Source organism: Hemitrygon akajei, chromosome 9 (assembly GCF_048418815.1).
Source record: "Hemitrygon akajei chromosome 9, sHemAka1.3, whole genome shotgun sequence".
In the NCBI taxonomy this organism is placed as follows: Eukaryota; Metazoa; Chordata; class Chondrichthyes; order Myliobatiformes; family Dasyatidae; genus Hemitrygon; species Hemitrygon akajei.
The window spans coordinates 102,178,175-102,190,278 of NC_133132.1; the positions used below are offsets into that span (position 1 = coordinate 102,178,175).

The following is a 12,104-nucleotide window of genomic DNA, read 5'->3' on the forward strand; positions in this document are numbered from 1 at the left end:
AAGTCCAGGAAACATCCTTGCCATCTTTTCTTACAAGTATTCACAGGAGAATAAAGAAATATAATTTAACTTATGAAAAACTATACATAAACAATGACTGACAAACAACCAATGTGCAAAAGAAGAGAAATTGTGCAAATAAAAAATAATACTGAAAACATGAGTTATAAAGAACTCCTGAAAGTGAGTCTGAAGGTTGTAGAATCAGTTCTGAGTTGTGGCGAGTAAATTTTACCATGCAAGTTCAGGAGCTTGATGGTTGTAAGGTAATAACTGAGTTATACTTCCAAAAAGCTCTGGATGCTGGAGAGTCAACTTGAGTGTTCAATATAATTTTCTGAAGTGAAAGGCATAGAATGATAACAGATGAAGGGTTTCAGCCCAAAACATCGACTGTTTATTCCTTTCCATAGGTGCTGCTGCCTAACTTGCTGAGTTCCTTCAGTTTCTTGCGTGTGCTGCTCTGGATTTTCAGTATCTGCAGAATCACTTGTGTTTATTCTTTACTGTGCTGTTATTGTGTATTCAGATCTAACTTGAGCCAGTAATGACCTTTGATTCATGATGATTAAGGCTCAACTGCTAAAGGCACTTGACTGCAAAGTGTTCATCACCGCACAGGAAGCTTTGGCTAGGATCTGGATTCAATTCTCTGGAGCGGGGCTTGAATCCACAACTTTCTGACTCAGAAGCAAGGGAGTACCATTTTTCTCATATCACTTACCGTAGATACCGGATTATAAGCCGCTACTTTTTTCCCACGCTTTGAACAGCTTTGAACACTGCGGCCTTTACTACGGTGCGGCTAATGCATGGTTTTTTTTCATGCCGCCAAAAACATTTTGCCTCGTAACAGTAGACCAATAAAATTGATGAGTAGTTCACAGAGGTCCAATGAAATTGTACGATAAATCAAGCGCACTTTCACAATTAAATTATTGTAAATCAGTCATTTGTACTCACCCTCATCAACATGGAAAACACTCGAAGAAAAGCATTGTGCTGCCTTTATGGCAGTTATTTAGTTTATAATATTTTCACTTAGTAATTCATTTGTTAGTATTTTCTAGTTAAAGTTAGAAGTGTTTTAAGTATATTTGTTTTCTGTACTACATCCCGGGATGCTATGACGTCACATCCGGTTTCGCCGCGTCTTGTGGGGAGATACCGGTTTGCAATAAACGGAAAGGTGGGGGCGAGCGCATTAGACCCGCGCGATAATGCAGCTTTTAAGTTAAAGGCGATCAATAACTTTTCCTGGTAGGCTGCAGTATATATTTTTTTACCAGTTGTTAGGAGATATTGGAATGTTGTTCGTGCACTGTTCAGTAAAAAAGTATACGCAACGTAATTTGTGTGTTACTGATACGTATGTATATTTAAAAGTAGCCGTGTTACAGGCACGGTTCGAAAAAAAGCATTTGCAATATGTATTTGTTTATGTTACCATACGGATTTAATTAAAAGTTAAAAAATCCTCACGTGTAATATCTTTCTGTGTAAATATCTCATATTACAACGTGGGACACCTGCGGCTTAAAATCCGGTGCGGCTTGTACAAGTACAAAATTGATTTTCTTTCTAAAATTAGAGCCTGCGGCTTTTAATCAGGTGCGCTCTGTAGTACGGAATCTACGGTAATTACCTTATTATGCAGACATCTATTGATCTCCAATTCAAATGAACTCAGTGACTGAGCGTCCACAGCCTAGTGTGGCAAAGAACGAGCCTTAGGTTCTCAACCCCTCAGCAAAGGGAAACATCCTCCCTGCATCTTGGTCCTCCCTTGCTGACTTCTAACTGCACTCAATCACCAGGCTCACTGTTATTTCTAGAAATGTTGTAACCTTTTTTGATTTAATACCATCTTTAGTTTTTCCTTTTCCTGTTGTTTTTTTGTGCCATAATAGAATACTTCTGTGGAAATCATGTACTATTTCTTTAGGTGTAAGCAATTGTCACACCTTTTAATGTGGTTTCCCAATAAAACACAGTCTGCATCCTCCTAGAGTCATAGAACACTACCGCACAGAAACAGGCCCTTTGCTCCATCCAATCTGCTAGTAATTAGCTATTAATCCTATTGACCTGCACCATAGCACTCCATACCCTTCCCATCCATGTACCTATCCAAATTTCTCTTAAAATACTGAAATTGAACCTGCATCCACCACTTCCGCTGGCAGCTTGTTCTACACCCTCACCAACCTCTGAGTGAACGTTCCCCCTCCTGTTCCCTATAAACATTGCTTCTTTCACCCTAAACCCATGACCTTTAGTTCTAGTCCCACCTAACTTCAGTAGAAAAAAGAGTCTGCCTGCATTTACCCTACTATACCCCTCATAATTCTGTATACCTCTATTAAATCTCCCCTCATTCTCCTACGCTCTAGGAAATACTGTCCTCACCTAACCTTTTCCAATAATTCACATCTTCAAGTCCTTGTAAGTTTTCTCTGCACTCTTTCAATCTTATTGATAGCTTTCCTGTAGGTAGGTTACCAGACTTGCACACAATACTCCAAATTAGACCTCACCAATGCCTTATACAACTTCATACCAAGGACCTTATTCAGGCTTTTGTGATCCTTGTTTAGGTTTAAGACCATAGATTCAAACTGAGTTTAAAATGATGTTGTTCAAAGTAAGATGCAATCATGTTAAGGTTACTCTTCTCTAAAAGATCCTTTACAACAGTATTATTTATTAACACTTTCTCATTGCATAAGTTCTAAAATAGTCTTTCCCCCACTTAGTTTCTCAACATTTTCATCCAGAAAATCACATTGTTAAACATTATATGAATTTGTCTTCCACCTTAGTATCACTAATCTAACTTGTCTGGTCGATCAGAAATTTTATGTACCCATGATTATTCTGTTACATACACCTCTAATTTCCCGACTTAAGTGCTGCTCAATATTATAAACATTATTTAGCAGCCTAAAAATACCCCTAATGTTTTCCTCTCCTTACTGTGTCATAGTTCCACACAAATTTCTTTCTGCACTGTGGTCTGACCTGATCCCAACTCTTATTACTGTGGGCCAGCATGGTAGTGTAGCAGTTAGTGCAATGTTCTACCATGCCAGCTGTAACTGTGGAGTTCATTGGGGTTACATGAAATGTTGAAACATACAGTAAATGAGTCAATTGCATCAACAACCTGTCCAACCCAAGATGTACTGGGGGCAGACCACAAATGTCGGCATGCTTTCAGCGCCAAGGTGGCACGCCCACAACTTACTAACCCTAAACCATTCGTCTTTGGAATGTGAAAACTGGAATACACGCACTCACAGAGAGAACATACAAACACCTTATAGACAGTGGTGGGAATTGAATTTGTGTTGTTGGTGCTGTAAAGCGTTACGCTAACTGCTATGAATGATTTGTGTGGATGGCATGAAAAAAAGGTTTTTCACTGTACCTTGGTACATGTGACAATAATAAACCAATTTATCAATTAATATATGCGTGCAATGTGTATATACACCAAATCTGTGTAGCAAAGGCTGGTCCCCAATCATCTTGGACAACCTTGCCACTGGACCAAGATCTCAGATTTCAATGTCCATCTAGTATCCACTGTACAATTGACAAAATCAGGCACAGGCAACTTTCACTGCCCAGAGCTGAGTCAAATAAGTCATGCTCAAACCTAAGAACATAAGACATAGGAGCAGAATTAGGCCATTCGGCCCATTGAGTCTGCTCCACCATTTGATCATGGCTGATCTATTTTTTCTCTCAACTTCATTCTCCCTGTAAGCTTTGATGTTAAGCTTCGATGTCCTTATAAATCAAAAAAAAACTATCAACCTTTGCTTTAAAATACCCAATGACTTGGCCCCCACAGCTGTCTGTGGCAAGGAATCACCAGCCTCTGGCTCAGGATGGTGACTTGAAAGGAGAGAAGGTGGTGAGAGAAGAATAGAAAAAGAGCTGGATATGTTGAACATCTTATGCCGCAATGTTGAGAAGTATGACAGAAGATTTTCAATAATGGCTTCTTTTCATACAGGAGAATGACAGAATGACCTGGACTTCCAATAAAGCAGCTCTTCTTTGAAAGTCACAGAAAATAACAGAGCCAAGAGATTGCCAGCAGCCACCCAGCCATGCTTAAACAGGAGATCATAGCTAATCAGATTCCCCAGAACAAGGACACTTCAATTTGTTTATTGCTGCTTTAGCTAAGTCTAATCCTCTGACAAACTGTGCCACTAACTAAAAATATTGTTTATCTGTTAAGATTTCATCTTTGTGTTCATATTAATTCATGGCCTCACCCATTCCAAATCCCCTGTAATTTCCCCTGCCCTACAATGTTCCAAGGTATCTGCATTCCTATCTTGTGCATCCTTGATTTTAATCGTTCCAGCATCGCCGGCCGAGGCATTAGATGCTAGAGCTCTGGAAATTTATCCCTGTTTCTTCCTTTAAGACGTGCCTCACAAATTACTCCCAATCATTTGGTTCCCTATTCTTGTCATTCTTTTATTTAGTCAAGGGCTGTGACCACAACAGTGGAGGCAAGAATCACGTACATTCACGGTCTGAAGTCAGAAATAGGCCAGATTGTAGAGTATGGCAAATTTCCTTCTTTGATAACATTAGTAAACCACAGAGGTTTTTTTATGACAATAAAATCTTGCCCTATAATAACTGCTGTGAACTGCCTTGGGATTAATTTTCTATCTTAAAAGGTGCTATAGAAATATGTTGCTGTATTAAGTTTAATAAAGTTTTGGATTCAGTCCCACATCTATTTCTGTGCAAATTATCTTGTGTATAAACTGTTTGTTTGGATCTGACTGCTTGATAAACATCGAGTGCAGTTGCTTCGCTCTCCAACACATTCTTTCTAATAGACTACACATGCACAGCTTGGCACATGCAAGAATATTTGTATTTTAAGCAGGAAACTAAAGAGTCAGACACATTGGTCACAACTTAGTACCCATACAATGAGCTGAGCAATTGACAAACAAGTTCAGCACTAACTACGTCAACCTGCTTTCAGGGCAGTATGGTAGCGTCATGGTTAATATAACGTTTCACAGTACCAGCAATAGGGGTTCAATGTTTGTAAGAAGTTTGTATGTTCTCCTCGTGACCGTGTGAAATTCCACCAGGTGCTCCAGTGACCTGCCACATTCCAGAAAGACGTACAGGCTAGGGTTAGTAAGTTGTGGAGAAGTTATGTTGGTGCTGGACGCATGGCAACACTTGCTGGCTTCCCCCTGCACCAATTCAGATTGTGCTTGTTACTGACACAAATGATGCATTTCACTGTATGTTTCCATATAAATGTGACAAATAAAGTAACAAAGTAATGCTTTACACAGAAAATTTAACTCAGTTTCTCCATGAATCATCAAAGTAACCAGGGAAATTTAATAGGTTAATGTTTAGTGGAAAGCATTTCCCCATCTTATGAAAGGACTCAATGGGAGGAATTTTAATTGAGTTTGTTATGGGGTTGCCAAACTATCCAGACCATCCTAGAGGCTCCTGGACTCTAAGATTAATCTTTCAGATTAACCAGCAACCTGGGAGGAAATAACAGGGGCAATTAATTTTTGGCAAGGCAGACAACAAACATGGACCTGGCAAAGGTACAGACCAACGAGTAACAGAGCATGTTTTTGAGTGCAGAGCTTTGTGTGGATTGCTGTCAGTATGGCTTGCTGGGTGACCAATGATAGGAAGGCAGTAACAGGACAACAGGAAATGCAACCTCAAATGAGTGTGACCTCCACAGAGACCGAGCTCTAACCATGTGTAGATTCAGACATTCCTGCACTTTCAAGGCTGGGTCAAGCTAGCCTGAAGTAAAGAACCTCGTTGTTTTTTGTCAAAGCTTGTTGACTTGACGGAAATTCCAGTGGTAGCAAGAAAACTTTTACTCATCAATGGGCGATTGTTTTTCCTTCAATATAATGCAGAATTCTTTAAGAAATTCTTCCCACTGATGCTCTTTTAAAATTAATTTGTTGCTAATTCAAATATGAATTGTTATTAATCTTGGTCTATTGAGTATCTGTTCACCACTCTCTGTAGCTAATTTTATTCTGCCAGAGTTCACATTTTAAACATAGAACAGTGCAGCATAGTAGAGAATTTTCTGCCCATAATGTTGTGCCAACTTTTTAACCTACTCTAAGATCATTCTGACCCTTCCCTCCCAGATAGCCCTTCATTTTTCTATAATCTATGTGCCTAAGAGTCTCTTAAATGTACCTAATGTATCTACCTCTACCACCTTCCTTGCAGAGTATTCCATGCAACTACCACTCTCTGTTTCAAAAACTTGTCTCTGACATCCCCTCTATACTTTACTCCAATCATCTTAAAATTATGCCCCCTTGTTTAGTTATTTTTGCTCTGGGTAAAAAGTCTCTGGCTGTCCATTTTATTTCCGCCTCTTATCATCTTGTACACCTCTATCAAGTCACCCCTCATACACATTTGCTCCAAAGAGAAAAGCGTTAACTCACACAACCTATCCTCATAAAACACAAAGGTTGGAGGTGTTGTGGATAGTGTGGAGGGCTGTCAGAGGTTACAGCAGGACATCGATAGGATGCAAAACTGGGCTGAGAAGTGGCTGATGGAGTTCAACCTAGATAACTGTGAGATAGTTCATTTTGGAAGGTCAAATATGATGGTAGAATACAGTATTAATGATAAGACTCTTGGCAGTGTGGAGGATCAGAGGGATCTTGGGATCCAAATCTATAGGACACTCAAAGCTGCTATGCAGGTTGACTCTTTGGTTAAGAAGGCATACAGTGCATTGGCCTTCATCAACCATGGGATTGAGTTTAAGAGCCGAGAGGAAATGTTGCAGCTGTACAGGACCCTGGTCAGACCCCGCTTGGAGTACTGTGCTCAGTTCTGGTCGTCTCACTACAGGAAGGATGTGAAAACTATAGAAAGGGTGCAGAGAAGATTTACAAGGATGTTGCCTGGATTGGGGAGCATGCCTTATGAGAATAGGTTCAGTGAACTCGGCCTTTTTTCCTTGGAGCGATGGAGGATGAGAGGTGACCTGATAGAGGTGTACAAGATGATGAGAGGCATTGATCGTGTGGATAGTCAGAAGCTTTTTCCCAGGGCTGAAATGGCTAACATGAGAGGGCACAGTTTTAAGGTGCTTGGAAGTAGGTGTAGAGGAGATATCAGGGGTAAGTTTTTTATGCAGAGAGTGGCGAGTGTGTGGAATGGGCTGCCAGCAACAGAGGTGGAGGTGGATACAATAGGATCTTTTAAGAGACTCATGGATAGGTACATGGAGCTTAGAAAAATAGAGGGCTATGGGTATCCCAAGATAATTTCTAAAGTAAGTACATGTTTGGCACAGCATTGTGGGCCGAGGGGCCTCTATTATGCTGTAGGTTTTCTGTGTTTCCACATGCTCTCCAACCCAGACAGCATCTTGGTAAATCTCCTGTGCATCCTCTCTAAAGCTTCCACACCTTTCCTATATTGAAGCAACCAGAACCGAATGCAATATTTCAAGTATGGTCTAACCATTATACAGCTGCAATAGTGTATGTTACCTCATGGCTCTTAAACTCAATCACACAACTAATGAAAATCAAAACGCAATATGCGTTGTTAAACACTCTATCAACTTACATGGTGATTTTGAGGGGTCCATGCACGTGGAGCCCAAGATTCCACTGTTTTTCCACACTGCCAAGAATCCTACCACTACCCCTGTATTCAACTTTCAAATTCAACCTTGTAAAATGAATCATCTTATATTTTTCCAGATCAAATTACTTGCTGGGAGATAATTAGCTGAGGCAAAATCTCATTTGGCTCAACATCTTTCCTTCATACATTTGCTTAGCTGAGTCCTTTAACGAATATATGTAAGACCTTAAGACCTTGGCACAGAAAGGCCATTTGGCCCTTTGAGTCTGCGCAGCTATTCCATCATGGCTGATTTATTATTCCTTTTAATCCCATTCTCCTGCCTTTTCTCTATTGCTTTGGTTGATGCTCATGCTAATGAAGAATCTATCAACCTCTGTTTTAAATATACACAATGACTTGGCCTCCACAGCCATCTGTGGCAATGAATTCCACAGATTTACCATCCTCAGACAAAAGAAAATTCCTCTTCATCTTTGTCCTGTTCTTCTTTTCTGGGGCTGTGTCCTACTATTCAAAACATCCTCTCCACATCCAATGAATGTAGGCCTTGAGGAGCAATTACTTTAAACACAAAGGCTGGTACCTATATGGAAGAAGCTGCCAGAGGAAGTGGTTGAGGTAGGTAGAATTACAGCTATTAAAATACAGTTGGACAGGTGCATGGATTGGAAAGATTTCAAAGGTTATAGGCAAAAAGTTGGCAAATGGGCGAGCTTGGATGGGACATCTTGGTCAGCAAGAACCAGTTGGGCCGAAGGGCTTGTTTCTGTGCTGTAAAACTTTATGACTCTACCAGAGAGGATATATTAGAACCTTATACAACACTAATTAGGCAACAGTGTGAGTATGGAGTAAAATACTAGTCGCTGTGTTACAGTAAAGATGTGGTTTCAGGGCAGATTAAGAAGGTCATGGATAGGCCTGGAAAAGTTTAGCTATGGAGAAAGATCGGGTGTGGACAGTGTTGTTTTCTTTCAAGACCAAGGGGAGAGCTAATTGAGGCACATTTGCTCAGTGTTCACTTGATTAGGCACCCTCTGTAAAGTGGCCACTGAGTCATGTTTGTTGTCTTCTGCTGCTGTAGCCCACCTACTTTAGAGATGTACTTCTGTAAACCACTGTTGTAATGCATGGTAATCTGAATCTCAGGGTTGTATATGGTGAACATGCAGGTATTTTGATAATAAATTTACTTTGAACTTTGAATTTCCTGTCAGCTTGAACCAGTCTGGCTATTCTCCTCTAACCTCGCTCATTAACAAGGCATTTTCACCCACAGAACTGCCACTCACTGGATTTTTTTTTGCACCATTCTCTAAAAACTCTAGAGACTGCTCTGTGTGCAAATCACAGGTGATCAGTAGTTTCTGAGATACTCAAACCACCCCATCTGGCAGCAACAATCATCCACAGTCAAAGCCACTTAGATCACATTTCTTCCCCCATTCTCATCTTTGTTCTGAACCTCGACCATGTCTACATGCTTTGTGCATTGAGTTGTGCACCTGATTGGCTGATTAGATATTTGCATTAACGATCAGGCGTACAAGTGTAGAGTACCTAATAAAGTGGCCACTGAGTGTAAAATTATGAAGTAATTTCACAGACTATATGAGGCCTGTTTCTTTAGCACAGAGTGATCGAAACCAAGGGTCAGAGATTTAAAGTAACTGGCATGATTTAAGGGAAGGTGAGGACCAACTATTTTACCCAGGAAGTGCTAGTAGCAGTCTGGAACTTAAAAAGCACACTGGTAGTATAGTAGAGGCAAAAAACACCACATAATTTGTACATGGAGGTTACAGGTTAAGGGTGAAAAGTGAAATATTTAAGGGGACCCTGAGGGGAAACTTATTCACTCAGAGCGTGGTGCAAGTGTGAAGCGAGTTGCCAGCAGAAGTAGAAGTCATGGATGCGAGGTTGATTTCAACACTAAAGAGAAGTTTGGATAAGTACATGATGGGAGGCATCGATGGGACAAGGCGACTAATAGTTTGGCACAGGTTTGATAGGTTGAAGGTCCTGCTTCTGCGCTGTAGTGCTCTATGACTGATGAGTTGCAACTTGAGGTCTATAGATCAGTTGCTTGACCCTTTACTAGCAGGCACAGAAAGTGAAAGGGGAATGATTTAATAACTTAACTGATAAGTCCATAATACATAGGAACAGAATTAGGCTATTTGGCCCATTGGGTCTACTCCACCATTTAATCAAAGCTGATTTATTTTCCCTGCCAACTCCAGTCTTCTGTCTTCTCTCCATAACCTTTCATTGAAGCTCTTACTAATCAAGAACTTATCAACCTCTGCCTTAAATATACCCAACAACATTCCACAGTTTCAGCACTCTGGCTAATAAAAAAAATTCCTCATCTTTGTTCTAAATGGATGTCCCTCAAGTCTGAGGCTGTGCCCTCGGGTCTTAGACTCCCCCACTATTGAAAACATCCTCTCCACATCCACTCTATCCAGATCTTTTCATATTGGATAGGTTTCAATAAGATTCCCCCCTCATTCTTCTAAACTGCAATGACTCTAAACCCAGAGCCATCAAACACTCCTCATATGTTAACCCTTTCATTCTGGGGTTCATACTCATGAACCTCCTCTGGACTTTCTCCAATGCCAGCATGTCCTTTCTTACATAAGTAGCCCAAAACTGCTCACAATACTCCAAGTAGGGTCTGACCAATGCCTTATAAAGCTTCACACTACATGCTTGCTTTTCATTGTAGTTCTCTTGAAATGAATGCGAACATTGCATTTGCCTTCCTCACAAATGACTCAACCTGAAAGCTAGTATTTAGGGAATCCTGCATGTGAACTCCCAAGTCCTTCTGTACCTCTGATCTTTGAATTTTCTCCCCATTTACAAAATAGTCCACACTTATATTCTTTTTCTCCTTTATTATATTCCATCTGCCACTTCTTGCCCACTCCCCTAATCTGTCTAAGTCCTTCTGCAGACACCTTGGTTCCTCAATAATAGCTGCCCTTCCACCCATCTTTGTGTAATCCCTGGTTAAGGTTATACTGCTATGCTGCAGGTATTTCATTTCAGCAGTTTTCTGCAAAAGCAGTGTGTTCTGCTAGTAGAATGTTTTGGTTTTGGCTCGAGATAAGAACCTTGTTGTTCCACTTAGGAATGTTGTGTCAGCCAACCAGGATGGTGAAACTATGAGAGAGTGTTTTGATGATAGTGTGGTTCATGGATCTTTTTGACAGGAGCTACAGAGAGGACAGGAGGGAAGATACCTGCAAATGCCATTGGAAGCAGCATCCCCATTGCACAAAGTACTTTGTGCAGATGAATGGCTCCAAAGAGGTAGGGCCAATACTCCTGAGAGAGAGCCAGTTTGTTTGAAGTGGATTTTGATTGAAGTTTGGAATGTGGTGTGTGCTTTCACGGAGACCGTGGGTCCAGCATGTGAATAATAGACAACTCCAGGATGTGCAGTTTTGGGCTCCTTATTTTAGAAAGAATATACTGATATTGCAGAGGGTTCAGAGAAGATTCACAAGAATGGTTCCAAGACTGAAAGGGTTACCATATGAGGAACATCTGGCAGATCTTGGGCTGTAAACCCTGGAGTATAGGAGAATGAGGGGGGGATCTCAAAGAAACATTCTGAATGTTAAAAGGCCTGAACAGATTAGATATGGCGAAGTTATTTCCCATGGTAGGGGATTCTAGAACAAGAGGGCACGACTTCAAGACTGAAGGACATCCTTTTAGAAATGAGAAGCGGAGAAATTACTTTAGTCAGAGGGTGGTAAATCTGTGGAAGTTGTTGCCACGAGCGGCTGTAGAGGCCAAGTCATTGGGTGTATTTAAGGCAGAGATAGATAGGTTCTTGATTAGCCAGGGCATCAAAAGGTATAGGGTGAAAGCAGGGGAGTAGGGATGACTGGAAGAATTGGATCAGCCCATGATAAAATGGCGGAGCAGACTCGAAGGGCCAAATGGCCTACTTCTGCTCCTATATCTTATGGTATATATGTCAAACTCAAGGCCCGCGGGCCAAATCCGGCCCGCGGTGGAATTATCTTTGGCCCGCGAGATAATATCTAATTACTATTAAAGCTGGCCCCAGTAATCGAAGCACCTATGGCGTATGATATGGCTAATGCTGAGTTTATTCAGGTACCAGGTTTTCAGGGTTTTTAGTGTTTATTCGGCAGTCTTGCTCGGCAGTCTTCTTCATAAGAAATGGAATTTGTAAAGTGAAACACTTTGTAGTTATAGCAGAGACTGAGACACATGAGAGCAGGCTGAAAAAATGGAGGCAACGAAAGCTGCGTTTGCACGCGTCCGACTGATCCGGCCCGCATGAAGCTGCATTTTGCTCAATCCGGCCCGTGACCTAAAATGAGTTTGACACCCCTGTTTTATGGTCTTATGAGCTCCAATTTCATGTGCACTTTGGACTGGTT

General features: G+C 41.0%; 1 protein-coding gene across 1 annotated transcript in view; it reads right to left on the reverse strand.

Moving 5' to 3' along the window:
• LOC140733405 (pecanex-like protein 2) overlaps positions 1–12,104 on the reverse strand; it is a 247,268-nt gene that overhangs the window by 50,071 nt on the left and 185,093 nt on the right. The gene's annotated exons all lie outside the window — the stretch shown is intronic.